This window comes from Artemia franciscana, chromosome 13 (assembly GCF_032884065.1).
Source record: "Artemia franciscana chromosome 13, ASM3288406v1, whole genome shotgun sequence".
Taxonomy (NCBI): domain Eukaryota; kingdom Metazoa; phylum Arthropoda; class Branchiopoda; order Anostraca; family Artemiidae; genus Artemia; species Artemia franciscana.
This window is the reverse complement of record NC_088875.1, coordinates 18,011,031-18,024,881: the sequence shown is the minus strand read 5'-3', so window position 1 is coordinate 18,024,881 and position 13,851 is coordinate 18,011,031. Positions and strand designations below refer to the sequence as shown.

Sequence of the window (13,851 nt, the reverse complement as noted above, 5' to 3'; positions counted from 1 at the left end):
AGGAAACTAAAACGATTAAAAATGCTTAGAAGCTGCAAAAAGCTACATTTTTATTAAATCTCTGTTTCAAATCCTTTTTTAATTCAGCAGTTTGCGGACAGGTCAACCCCACTCCCTCCTAACGAGGGATTACTGCTTAGCTAAGAAACATACGCATAATATGTGTTGCCAGATTGGATTGTTTCAAGCCCCGGTGGCTTATTTCTCTGGGCTGGGGCGGGCGTTTTTTTTTCGCGGGCTTGTGGCGGAAAACTGGGCTTATTGTTTTTTAATTTGGCTTGTTGTGGGCTTTTTTTTACTCAAAAGAATAATATTTTTCTTTTTTTAGAATTTTTTTTTTCAAGTTCATTCCTTTACAAAACTTTCGAGGAAAGAAAGCGAACGGATTTAAGGAAAAGTTTAACTAAACCCTACGATTCACTAAAAAAGAGGAAGAAAATAAGTAAATTGAGTCACAAAGAACTGTTTATTACGGCAGATTACTAGTTACAAATATTGAATAGAGACGTTTCAAACAGTTTGTGGTAACGAACTGTAGTAAGGAGCGACCCGGCTCAATAGTAAACAAAACTCTAATAAACGGAATTTTGAATCTAAAAGATACATCAAAAGAATCAAACGTTTATGCTGATTTTAAATATATAAGTTTCATCAAATTTCATGTTTGTCATCAAAAGTTACGAGCCTGAGAAAATTTGTCTTATTTTGGAAAATAGGGGGAAAACCCTTAAAAGTCAAAGAATCTTTACGAAAATCATACCATCGCATTCAGCGTATCAGGGAACCCTGTAGCAAAAGTTTCATGCTCCTATCGATAAAAATGTGGAATTTCGTATTTTTTGCCAGAAGAAAGACCAGGGGTATATTTGTTTTTTTTTTGCCCAGGGGTCATCGTATCGACCATGTGGTCTTAGAATGTCGCAAGAGGGCTCATTCTAACGGGAATGAAAAGTTCTATTGCCCTTTTTAAGCGACCAAAAAATTGGAGGGCACATAGGCCCCCTCCCACGCTCATTTTTTCCAAAATTTTGGGATAGCTATTTTGTTCCGCATTGTCGAAACCATGAAACTATGTCTTTGGGGATGACTTACTCCCCCAGAGTCCCTGGGGGAGGGGCTACAAGTTACAAGCTTTGACCATTGTTTACGTACAGTAATGGTTATTGGGAAGTTTACATACGTTTTCAGGGGGATTTTTTTGGTTTGGGGGGTGGGTTTGAGGGGAAGGGCTATGTGGGAGGATCTTTCCTTGGAGAAATATGTCATGGGGAAGAGTATTTCAATGAAAAGGGGGCAGGATTTTCTAGCATTACTATAAAAAAAAACAATGAAAAAATAAACATGACAAAGTTTTTCAATTGAAAGTAAGGAGTAACACTAAAACTTAAAACGAACAGATATTATTACGCATATGAGAGGTTCTAAAAATACTTTAGTATAAAGAGCGGGGTATTTAGGAGGAGATAAATATCTCGCTCTTTATGCTAAAGTACTTTTAGTAATTTCAACTATTTATTATATGGCCTTTCTGATTCAGGGGTCATTCTTAAAGAATTGGGACAAAAGTTGAGATTTAGTTTAAAGAGCGAGGTATTGACGAGGGGCAAACCGCCTCATATACATAATAAAAATATAAGAATATAAAAGTTTATTACGTAAGTTTATTCTTAAGTTGCGTATATTTTTTACTAACAAAACGTTCGTTAAAAATTAAAAGTTCTAGTTGCCTTTTTAAGTAGCCGAAAAATTGGAGGGCAACTAGGCCTCCTTCCCCACCTCTTATTTCTCAAAATCGTTGGATCAAAACTAAGAGAAAGCCATTTAGCCAAAAAAAAAGAATTAATATTCAAATTTCATTTTAATAATTTATGTGCGGAGAGCCAAAATCAAACATGTATTAATTCATAAACGTTTAGAAATTAAATAAAAAACTAGTTTTTTAACTGAAAGTAAGGAGCGACATTGAAACTTAAAACGAACAGATATTACTCCGTATATGAAATGAGTTGTCCCCTCCGCAATCCTTCGGTCTTTACGCTAAAGTTTGACTCTGCCACAATTCTACTATTTCAAACAATTAAAAACTTTAGCGTAAAAAGCGAAGGATTGCGGAGGGGACAACTCATTACTCATATACAGAGTAATTTCTGTTCGTTTCAAGTTTCAATGTCGCTCCTTACTTTCAGTTAAAAAAAACTAGTTTGTTTTTTATTTAATCATCTACAAAACATAAGACGCCAAATACGACATTGTGTTTGAAACAGATAGAGAAGGACTTCATGACCCCCAGATAGAGAAGGACTTCATGACCAGCATGGAACATCCAAAATACTAGAAAACAATACCTTGCAGTTATGTTTGAAACAAATGGAGATAGACTTCATAACCCCGAAGCACTTTCCAAAAAAAAGTTGAAAATCCAACGACAAAGCTTAATATTATACGTTTTCCTGATTATTCTAGCAAATAATGTTGAAAATCAGATACTAAATTATTTTTTAATAGGAAATTTTTCAGTTTGCACCTCAAGGTACTAATAGGAATTGAATAAGAAACCATCGGTTTCTTTAAAAAGAAAATAAATGTCGGAATTCTTCAGATTCTGTGAAATTCATATAAAAATGATCTCCTTCAGTGGAGCCAAAACTAGGAGTCTTTTGACTGGAGCCTTATTGGTAAAAGAAACCGATTGATAAGCTGCATCTAAAAACCAAAATGCTGTATTACAAAATAATCAGCTTTTAATATGCATATTTTTCCTAAGGTGATGACACTGAATTTATAAATTGCAATTAGCTTTTTATTTGTTTTAGCATTTTTTTTTGTCAAAAGCTGTACATTATATTTCATTTCTCAGAAATTATTTTAAATTTTTCTTGCTTGAGGTATTAAGAAAATATACCAAAAGTATTGAGAGCTTTTCAATCATTACGTTGATTCTCTTGAAGTTTCTTTTTCCTTTGGGATGCAAAATTTCAAGATTCAATTATTTTCTTTTTTCCATTTTACCACTCTATCCAAAGAAGTAATTAAGCCTGTGTGTTTCTAGTTGTGATATTTTGGTCATGATTCTGTTTTGCTCACTAGTATGATTTTGCTTATTGAAGAGATCTCATTGCGTTTTCTGTTACTCGTGAAATTTTTTTTGTTGTATTACGATGTCAATGCACTAAGAATTAGCTGAAAGCTGCGTTCATTAAAACTAGGTGACAAGAAAAAAAAAGAAGATTTTTAGCGAAAAGTCTTGTCTTAAATAACCATAAAAGTTCAAAATACTTTTCTGCCACGTAGCTTAAGGTAATTTTTAGATTATAGTCTTGCTTCAAAATAGGTTTCTAAAAAGATAAACATAAAGAAAATATAATATTTAGTGAAAAATTAAAAAAAAATATCCCTTATTTGGGAGATAGGGCATGGGGAAGTGGCTTTATTTGCATAGGGCTCTAGCTTTCACAAGGGTATGGAGAGGCGGCAACTCTGTTGAAAGGTGTAAATTTTGAGGGAAAACTAAAACTGTAAGGAATACTAACATATTAAGATTTGCCTCGAGGGCTCGGCTGGGAAATGGCCCCTTTGTCTTTTTTATTTTGCTTTCATCTAAAATAGCAGCAATTACAATTAAACCGTTTAACTTTGATTCTACCTCTGAGCACATGTTCGTTGATTTCAAAAGTCTCGAGTTTGAGAATTCCATGGACGAATTTGTTTCCAAGTAGACAGTTTCGCTTTTGCACCATAAGTTTTTCAATGCAAAGGCTTAGCTTCAGAAAAAAAAACCTGAGTTCAAAATACTAAGCTGCCACACAGCTTAAGGTAATTCTTTTATATTTCAAACTTAAAAGCGGCAAAAAAAGTCAAGTATTCCCGTCTGCTGGGTAGGCTTATCTTTCTTCCCTGCTAATGTTGAGGGAAGAAAACAAAATTACGACTCTTCCTGAAGTTTAAAGAAAAAACGGTGAGAATAGCTTTTGGACTGAAAATTCAGCATTAATGTTGCATCCAGATGTAGCATTCTCCGTGGAACAAGCTTTCGGACACGCTCACTATAAAGTGAAGTCTCAAAAGTGGATTATTTCGATAAAATTTTTTGGGGCTTGTTCGGGCTTATTTTGAAAATCCCAGGGCGTTTTTTTATGCTGACAAAAATTAAATAAAAAAAAACAAGTTTTTTTAACTGAAAGTAAGGAGCGACATTAAAACTTAAAACGCACAGAAATTACTTCGTATATGAAAGAGGCTGCTTCCTCATCAACGCCCCGCTCTTTACGCTAAAGTTTGACTCTTTCTCTCAATTCTTCTTTTTAAAACAGTAAAAAAACTTTAGCGTAAAGAGCGGGGCGTTGATGAGGAAGCAGCCTCTTTCATATACGAAGTAATTTCTGTGCGTTTTAAGTTTTAATGCCGCTCCTTACTTTCAGTTAAAAAAACTTTTTTTTTATTTAATTTCTGAACGTTTTTGAATCAATGCATGTTTTGATTTTGGCTCTCCGCAGAGGAATAATCAAAACGAAATTTGCATATTTTTTTTTTTTTTTGGCTCAATGGCTTTCTCATAATTTTGATCGAATGATATTGAGAAAAAAAGAGCGGGGGACGAAGTTTAGCTGTCCCCCGATTTTTTGGTTAATTAAAAAGGCAACTACAACTTTTAATTTTTTACAAATCTTTTTATTGGTAAAAGATTTACGTAACTTATAAATTAGCTTACGTAAAGAACTTTTGTATTCTCATGTTTTTATTACATAAATGAGGGGATTCGCCCCATCGTCAGACACTAAAGCTTGAATTTTATCCCAATTCATTAAGAATGACCCCCTGAATCACAAAAGCCGTAGAATAAGTAGTTGAAATTACTGAAAATACTTTAGCGTAAAGAGCGAGGTATTAGAAGGAGGTGAGCCCCTCATATGGGTAATAATTTCTGTTTGTTTTAAGTTTTATTGCTGTTCCTTACTTCCAGCTGAAAAAGCTTTTTCACTTTTATCTTTTAATTGTTTTTTTTTTAATAATGCTAGTAAATCCTGCTCTCCCTTCATGGAAATTTTCTTCTCCCATTACAAATTCTCGAAGGAAAGTTCCCCCAGCATATCCCCCTCTTCTCAACCCCTCCCTCAAACCAAAAAAATCCTCCTGAAAACGCCTGTATACTTCCCAATAACCATTACTATATGTAAGCACAGGTCAGAGTTTGTAACTTGTTGCCCCTCCCATGGGGACTGTGGGGGAGTAAGTCGTCCCCAAAGACATAGTTATAAGGTTTTTTGACTACGCTGAATAAAATGGCTATCTCAGAATTTTGATCCGTTGACTTTGGGAAAATAATTAGCGTGAGAGGGGGCCTAGGTGCCCTCCAATTTTTTTGGTCACTTAAAAAGGGCAATAGAACTTTTCATTTCCGTTAGAATGAGCCCTCTTGCAACATTCTAGGACAATTGGGTCGATACGATCACCCCTGGGAAAAAAACAAATAAACACGCATCCGTGATCTGCCTTCTGGCAAAAAAATGCAAAATTCCATATTTTTGTAGATAGGAGCTAGAAACTTCTACAATAGGGTTCTCTGATACGCTGAATCTGATGGTGTGATTTTCGTTAAGATTCTATGACTTTTAGGGGGCGTTTCCCCCTATTTTCTAAAATAACGCAAATTTTCTCAGGCTCGTAACTTTTGATGGGTAAGACTAAACTTGATGGAACTTATTTTGAGTAGCTAAAAAAGGTAAGATTAGGTCTATGAAGATTATTCATTATGATTAGACATAAATTCACAAACTTTAAAACTTACTTTTAAGCTAAAAGAACAGTTATTACTTGTGGTTGTTCCTTGAGTTGCTGCTTTTAAAGAAATCCCAAACTCCAAGTTTATGTGAAAAATCAGTCCATGATTTAGCCTATTGTTATTACATACAGTTTCAACCACTTGCCCTGCTTATGTTTAAACTTATAATGCACTTCATTCACACAAAACTAAACTTTAGTAAGTTAAAAGATTGTAGGATATCTTGGTAATTTAAAACTGTGCCATGTTAGCACAGGTCTTGGTCAAGATACACATAGCCCTAGACTGAGCCTTGGCCTAATTCTGTTTGGTTTAAGTTAGCCTATCCCCGAAGTTTACCTAGGCTGCATCCTTTTTGTTCTAGGCCTACCTTAGAAAAAGACATGTTCAAGTTTGGGTTGGTCCTTGGCCTATAGGCAGTTCTGCTTCTCATGAGACTGTAAGCTAAGCCTTGATATTGATCTTTTGACATCTAATATTTCTGCTTCTTGTGTTTTTTTTCCTAAAACCTTTTCCTGTTTTTTTTTAGCCTAGGACCCATACTCATCAATTCTTCCAGGCCTAATAAATTTAGAAGAATAAAAACAATTAGTTAGAAAACTCCTTCTTGGATCCTAATTTGGGCCTCTTGGGTAAGACCCCAACTGCTCAGACAATGCCTAATCTTGGACAAAAAGCTGGGCTAGTTTAATCAAGCCATAACTTTCCTAAACATAAACTACAGGTTCTCAATCTTGGACATGCATTAGCCTAAATTCTTTTTGTAGTTGCTATAGTAAAAGTCTATAATTAGGCGTCTTTAGAAGGAGACATGCTAGAACAAAAGAGACAAATTCTTAGATTGCTAATTTATGCCCAGGTTTGGTTTATATTTTTGACAGTTTGTCCCCAGCCCTCCTCCAATGATCTCATATTGGCTTAGGCTATGTAAAGAAACTGGTCTAACTACAAAAATAATGGAATATTTGCTTTATAATATACAGCAAGTATCAAAGAATCATATTTCCTTGTTTCTTCACAATTTGTTTTTGAATCAGACTTCATCATGCATTGCATTAGCCTAAATTCTTTTTGTAGTTGCTATAGTAAAAGTCTATAATTAGGCGTCTTTAGAAGGAGATATGCTAGAACAAAAAGAGACAAATTCTTAGATTTCTAATTTATGCCCAGGTATGGTTTATATTTTTGACAGTTTGTCCCCAGCCCTCCTCCAATGATCTCATATTGGCTTAGGCTATGTAAAGAAACTAGTCTAACTACAAAAATAATAGAATATTTGCTTTATAATATACAGCAAGCATCAAAGAATCATATTTCCTTGTTTCTTCACAATTTGTTTTTGAATCAGGCTTCATCATTTGTTATGCTAGTTGTTTATATTTATTTATTAATACCAAATAAGGTAAGCTTTCAAGCTTGTCACGCTAAACATAATAAAAAGAAGTTATGACTACTTCGTTTTCTACATAACCTAAGGCTAATGAGACCATTAGATGAGGGAGGGGGGCTGGGCATGAGCTGCCAAAACTGCAAACCAAATAATGTAAATAAACCTAAAATTTATTTTTAAATGTATCTTTTGTAACCATGGACAGAAGGTTTCTAATCTTGAATAGGATGTAGATGGTTTAGATGGTTTAGTTTTCATTTATTTTACTATACTCAATGGATCTGACAGAGATATTTTTCAAACATTGGCAATGGTACTTCAAAGACCCATGTTAGTATTGGTCAAGTAAGGCATTAATATAGTTCTTAATGTGTGTGCCTCTCTCAATCTTTCCAACAGTATTATGTGCAACTTTCTCATGTAGATAAGGATCCCAAGGTATTTGTTATCCCCCAGGGATTGCTAACATTATGAAAAAGAAATGGATAGCCATAAGTAAACATGTAAAACCATGTTAATTTTAATATAAAACTCTAGATTGTTTTTTCTTTTTTTTTTTTTTTTTGATTGTTCGGCTACTTGAATGAACCTCAGGAGCAGATCCATATCCTAGATTATACTCGTGTAATGTCTAGAAGCACTAACCTCTGGTAATTCCTCCTCAAAACTATATTAACTTTTAGACAAGTGTTGTGTTATAAAAATGAAACTTCCAGAAATAGATTTAAACACAACTGAAGGTCATGTTGAGCTTTAAACCTTTTCTAAGTGCTTTTTATTAGGTTTTAAAAAAATCAGAAAAAGGAAAGAATCCTGGGTACTTGTGTATTATTTTGAACACATTCAATAAGTGAAATTAGGTTCTTTGTGAAATAAACTAAGATGCAGGTTCATTTTAATTAAATAATTTATATATATAGAGGTTGTTAGGCTAGGTTAGGTATTAATTACTGCACCTTAGATAATTCCCCCCAAAAATCAAGAGGGATTATATATCAATTGCTACCTCCTACACTATGTCCCTTAGAACTAATTTTGTATTTATATAAAGGATCAATGATAATTAGATATGATATCATTAGAATGATAAATGGATATTTGGATGTTTTTGCATTAAAATGCACACTTTGAGGCATCTGTCCCCTCCCTAACTAACAATCAGAGAACCAAACTGTAGATGTCAAAATCGTGGAGAAATAGATAAATATTGCAAATTTGGGACAATGCAGACCAAGGTCAAAATCACCCCAACAAAAATCTGCTATCACATTTGTGGTATGGGATTGTGCAATATTTTGAATGAAAGCCATGCCTTTCATGATCATTCCTCGGTGCTTCTTACGTATTGCGTGGCGTAGTGGCAATTGCGTGGCAAGCATCTGGTAATGAAGTTCTTTATTGAAAATTCTTCATTGTGGACAAAAATAAAGCAGTAAACTGCCTTGTTTATAAAAGTACTGTGAACAGAACTTTCAGATGTGCTTGGTTTGACTTCTGCTTGTGAGGTTTGCCTCTTTTCCATCAATCACCGTCTGGTTTCAGAAGTATTGTAAGCAACCCAAGTTTCATCTCCCATGACTACCTGCAATAAAAATGAATGACCACCCTCATCATCGGTTCAACAGCATGCCAGGGTGTAAGAAAAGGCAAGAAACTTAATATTAAGGAGCCTGAGTCACTGAAGTTATAAATAAACTAGGATGAAGAGTTGATTATAGGTGACATAAATATTGCTCAACTGGGTAGCTTCCCTTGCACAGGTTGCATTACTAGCAAAGATGGCGGATGCAGTGAATATATAAAAAGTAGAATTGTCAAGCCACAGGGCGTTTTCGTACCTCGAAAAATTTTGTAAGAATTTGGAAGACCAGTCTTAAAATAAATGTATGAAAAATACGGTTCAATCCTACTTTCCCGGGCTATTATAAAAGAAAGGTTGAAAGATGATTATCTCATGTTTTACATAAATTGGCTGATAGGTTACAGAAGAGTGTGCTTGTTTGCACTGCAGTAGGGACCAAATAAAAAGTAAGACGTCCCCAAATGCGGTGTCAAGAAGTTCTAAATAAGGACTAGAAGATACAGGACTTCATGGGTTGGAGTAAAGAATGAAGCTATGAGTAGATGGAGTTGGAGGAAGGGCATACAGTGCTACAATGAGTTGTCAGTATTAGCAGTTGCATTACCATTCCATGTGTGCAAATTTCAAGATGTGTCTTAGTTTCAAGTAAGACAATCATCCCTGACTTATTTATTTCAGGTTCGCCTTTACGTAGCTCATATAAAAATGGCTTCAAGGTCATCTGGAGGCAATGTTAAGGTCTCAAACCTGCCCCTATTGTTTGCAAATGGCCAGCCTACTTTGCTTAATGCCATGTCTCTAGTAAGTCTCTCCCTCTCTCCCTTCCTCTCTCTCTCTCTCTCTCTTCCTTCTTTTTTGTTCTTTTGTTTCCTCCTTTCCTGTGTTTAAGTTGAAAGTTTGAGCATTTGCCAGATTGTTTAAATAAAAAAAAAAAAACAAAAAAAAAAACAGTCTGGTGCATGAGCGAAAGATTTATTAAACTTAAAGATATCAAAGGAATATAAAAGATAGTAAGGGCTAGGTTTTTAAATCAAATATAAGAAAGAAGTATGTACAAAAGAAAGAAGAGAAGAATATTTCTCTTCATCATGTTAGTTGAAATTTGAGGGTTAAAGTATTTTTAATTCTTGAACATTTTCAGAGAATAGTCCCAAAGGCCCTTTCTTGTATTTTCAAATTTTAAATGTAGTCTTTTGCTAAACCAGGGTGCAATACTAGACAAGTAAGATAAAGCAAGATTATGTATTTGGAAATGAATTATTTTTTTACCAATATGAAACACCAATTTAGTTGTGCAAAAAGAATTCAGTTTGAAAGTTATTGATTTAACAATTTACGAGTATGTCTAAAATAAGATCACAACCGTACCTAAGAGTGGAACTTTGTGTCTCTTTAAGCAATTTTAATCTGCTTAAGACCTTTGCAGAAATTTTCAAAACAGGATTTTCTTAGATGTTAAAGATAAATATAGCTGCACGAGTCTTGCTCTAACCGAAAACATTGTTGGTTCTTTTCTCATTTAAGCATCATTCCTTTAGATATGTTGTATTTCTTTCCTACTTCATTCACACTCTTTTTCCAATTCTTGGCTAATCTGTCTTTTAAAAGTATTATTTGCAAAGCAACATTTAAAAATAACACCAAATTGTGACTAGAAGTTGTTTTTTTCAACTAACTAATCATTGACAAAGATAGCAACCTTTTATTTTCTATCAGTGTTCAAGTCCGCCGTTTCTTTTCTTTATCTGTTTGTGACATAGATTTTTTCTGATGCTTAGAAATAAGATTTTGCATCCTACACATTAAAATATTTTGTTGAAAAAAAAAAACTGATCCAATAAACATTCACATTAGATGGTACCAATGTGATCCTACCATTCACAGGAATAGGTAATAAGGACATCCGTACATGACCATACCGTACATCAGTATCACCATCCTTCAAGATTGGTTTAAACGGCCTTTATCCTCAAAGAGACTTTGAAAAATTATGGCCTAAAACAGCTTTTTTTTTTATATCCCTCCCCTATCTGAAACAAATTAACATATAATGTTTGCACCTGTGACTGTGACCCTTGGGTTCCATAAAATATGTAATAAGAGCTGACATAACCAAAGAGTCTAAAATTTATTTTTGAAAAAGGAATTTTAACTACTCATTTTTAGAAAATTCTTTACTACTTAACTACCTGTTGAACAATGCTTGTTCCTAGTGCTGGTGGCGCCCAGGGAAAAATCAACCTCCCCGCATCCAACTGGAAAATTTTATATTAGCTAGTAAATGACTAACAAAGTCACCTTAAAATCTTGGCCGTGACATTCCTTCTCTCTCTCTCGTTTTTTGAACACCTCTGCTGATACACCTGACAACAGGAAACAGCTATAGCCAATGCTTTTAATGCAAATCCACTTTTGAGTCTGAATATATTTTTTTTTCTTTTTTTTTTTGAACTTTCAATTGTGTGTTGTTTCGTTTTTTTTTTTTTTTTTTATAATAGTCCCCATTTTCCTTACATAGGTGGACCTTCAGTATTTTATCCCGTTCTAAATGAAGTGTGCCACAGGGCAAGATCCAAAGTACTGGGAAACCTTACAAAAGCCAAATTGGTGGCCAACAGATGTTCCCTTCTCTCAAAAAATTATTTACCCAAGTTTGGCTATTAGTGATATAAATCAGGTAAGTCTTCGGATTTTATTCTATAGTTTTCGTACCAAATGGAAAGTTGAGTTGTTTTAAAGCCATCTTGCTGTGTGAAGTCAGAACAATTAAATTGTGCCAAATATGATACCCTTCAAGGTCAGGTGCAGTAGTGACTCAAGGAATATCCTTTTGAGCAGTTATTGCCTCCTTAACTGGTAAAAGAAGCAACCACATAGATGTTTATGATGATGTTGGGAATTAGTATTTTTCTTTGATAAAATGTACTCTACACTGTAATGTGTTGGGGTAAGCGTGGCAGATCAATAATAGTAATTGTGTTGATTTCATAAATGCCAAACAACACTTAAATCAAGTAGGCTTTTAAAGACATCCAATTTCAAAAGTCTTTAATAATTAGTAATAATAATAATTTATTTTTAACTTACAACGTATACAGGGATGACACTTGTGGAGTATAACCAAGAAAAAAGAACATACACCGCATACATAAAGACTTAAAAAGGTTAAAGAGCATAGTAAGTAAAGGAAACGAAAAACATTCAAGACAAAGAAGTACAAGAATATGAAACTATAAACGAAATAAGGTGGATAAGACGGTTAAACGGACCATGACTTAAAGGAGTATTATTGAATAATATAGAACATAATATTAGAATAATATCTGTTAGTGAATATACCGGAATTAATCATCAATTATTATAGAGGAGAGCCAGTCTGTGCTGTTAGGGGAGGTACCTGAAGCCCCAAAAAGCATATTTCTAAGATGAAGTTTTCTAACTTTCAGTGATCCTTCAGACAAACATAAAAGGAGAGATAAGAGATAGGGCATAGTTTGATCTGTATTTCTCCTTCATTTGAACTACGCTTGTAATTTGGGTGCTGGAGTTCGATAGCTCCCTCCTTATTCCATAAATATCTTAAGCGTAAAATAAAATATTACATTCATGTGCATTCCTGCACAAAACGGGTAGAGACGCAGAGAGTTCATGAGTACCATCAGGAAATTTCCCCTGAGAGAAAGGGTAAGCAAGAACTATTTGGAGCTTTAAATTTACCAATATGTTGAATTGAAAAATTTCTCACTCTCCGATTTTTATATATGTTCATGTATTCTTCTTCCCAGGAAGAGGGAGGGCATTGCCCCATACTCTTCTGTCCTTGCCGTGGGGCATCCCTATAAATTTTTGTTTATAAATTCTCTCGAAAACTGTGAAAATGATGGCTCCAAAATTCATTTTTATTATTTCGCCCCTCCCTCTTGAGAAATATTGAAGCGTAAAATTTTTTGTAATGGTTTTCGTTTTTGACACAATGTTACGCTAACATTAACCTCAGATTTAAAAAGTAGGGATAGAAAAGAGTGCGAGTGCTTAGAAAATCTATTATATAGTGACATAATATTATGTATGTCTTTAATTATGAAAAACTAAACTTTCTTTTAAAACCAGGTTTAGACAAGTCGATTTCGAGTGCTTGTGAATAACTGTTATATCTACTATGGCTGCAAATACCTTCTTGATTTCTCAGCGTACCTGCGTGACTGTGATAGGAAAGGCGTTACCTATCAGAGGAATAATGATGGAACAATCTTCACGTTTGATAGGACTGAAGGAAAGCTTTTAGTCAACTTTAGAGATGTAAATAGGGTAGGTAATAATGGTTGTCCTTTTTATTTCGTTATGTTTGTTTGTAGCTGTTTGGTTTTTATTTTTGTGGTGAGGGATCGAAGAACTCCGGGCAGTAGACACTACCTGCACTTTTATATGACGTTTTTGTAAAAGCCTTTGAATGTTGGTTTGCTATAGCTTACTTGATACCTAACCTGACAATACATGCGCTTTTCTATGACGGCTTTGTAAAAGCCCTTAAATACAGGTTTGCTATGGTTCACTTGATACCTAACCTCCCTTAGGCAGAATGTACTTGATTTTTGAAATGGGTAATCTGCCGTGATCTTTTTTGTTTAATGCTATCTGTTTAAGAAGATGGTCTTGGCCAAAAAGAAAATACGTGTGGAGATAGCTTAAAATACTGTTGTTTTGTATCGATAGTGTTATAAGGTCTATGGGGAGAACCAAGCTTTAAACAGACGAGTAAAACTAATCAATTGTCTTTGGGGATCTCTTTTTTGAGTTCTGATCACTGTCATAACAATTGAAAAATCCCATAAAGGGTCTTCAAATTGAATTCAGTTTTGATTGATTATAAAACTTGGTCGCTTTGTTTCTTTAAAACCGAACATTTAATTATCCTTTATTTTGTTGTGTAGAGCTTTAGGGGAGTTTTTTTGTTCATATTTTAATACTTTTAAACTTTATTGGTAAGTATCAAATCCTATTGCAAGATTTGATCAGAAGGGAGCAACAAGGTTCAAGGCAGTGGCTAATAAAGACAAACTGGGTAAAATCAAATAAATAATACATAAAAGGAGTTCTTCT

At 34.2% G+C, this 13,851-nt stretch overlaps 1 protein-coding gene and 1 long non-coding RNA gene across 5 annotated transcripts in view; both read left to right on the top strand.

The window, feature by feature from the left end:
* Positions 1-5,551: 5,551 nt before the first annotated feature.
* LOC136035091 (uncharacterized) lies at positions 5,552-11,449 on the top strand. Of its 2 annotated transcripts, none has more exons than XR_010619328.1 (3): positions 5,552-5,719; positions 9,430-9,552; positions 11,270-11,449. It is a non-coding gene; the product is annotated as an uncharacterized LOC136035091 (long non-coding RNA). The 2 variants fall into 2 exon arrangements; XR_010619327.1 differs by lacking the exon at positions 5,552-5,719 and adding an exon at positions 5,754-5,977.
* A 1,425-nt stretch (positions 11,450-12,874) lies between these two features.
* Positions 12,875-13,851, top strand: part of LOC136034609 (uncharacterized) — a 59,867-nt gene continuing 58,890 nt past the window's right edge. For 2 of the 3 annotated variants that reach the window (XM_065715892.1, XM_065715891.1), the window contains exon 1: positions 12,875-13,059. The gene's annotated coding sequence lies outside the window, so the exon portion shown is untranslated. Of the gene's footprint in view, positions 13,064-13,851 lie in introns of all 3 variants that reach the window. The other variant, XM_065715893.1, reaches the window with a different exon arrangement.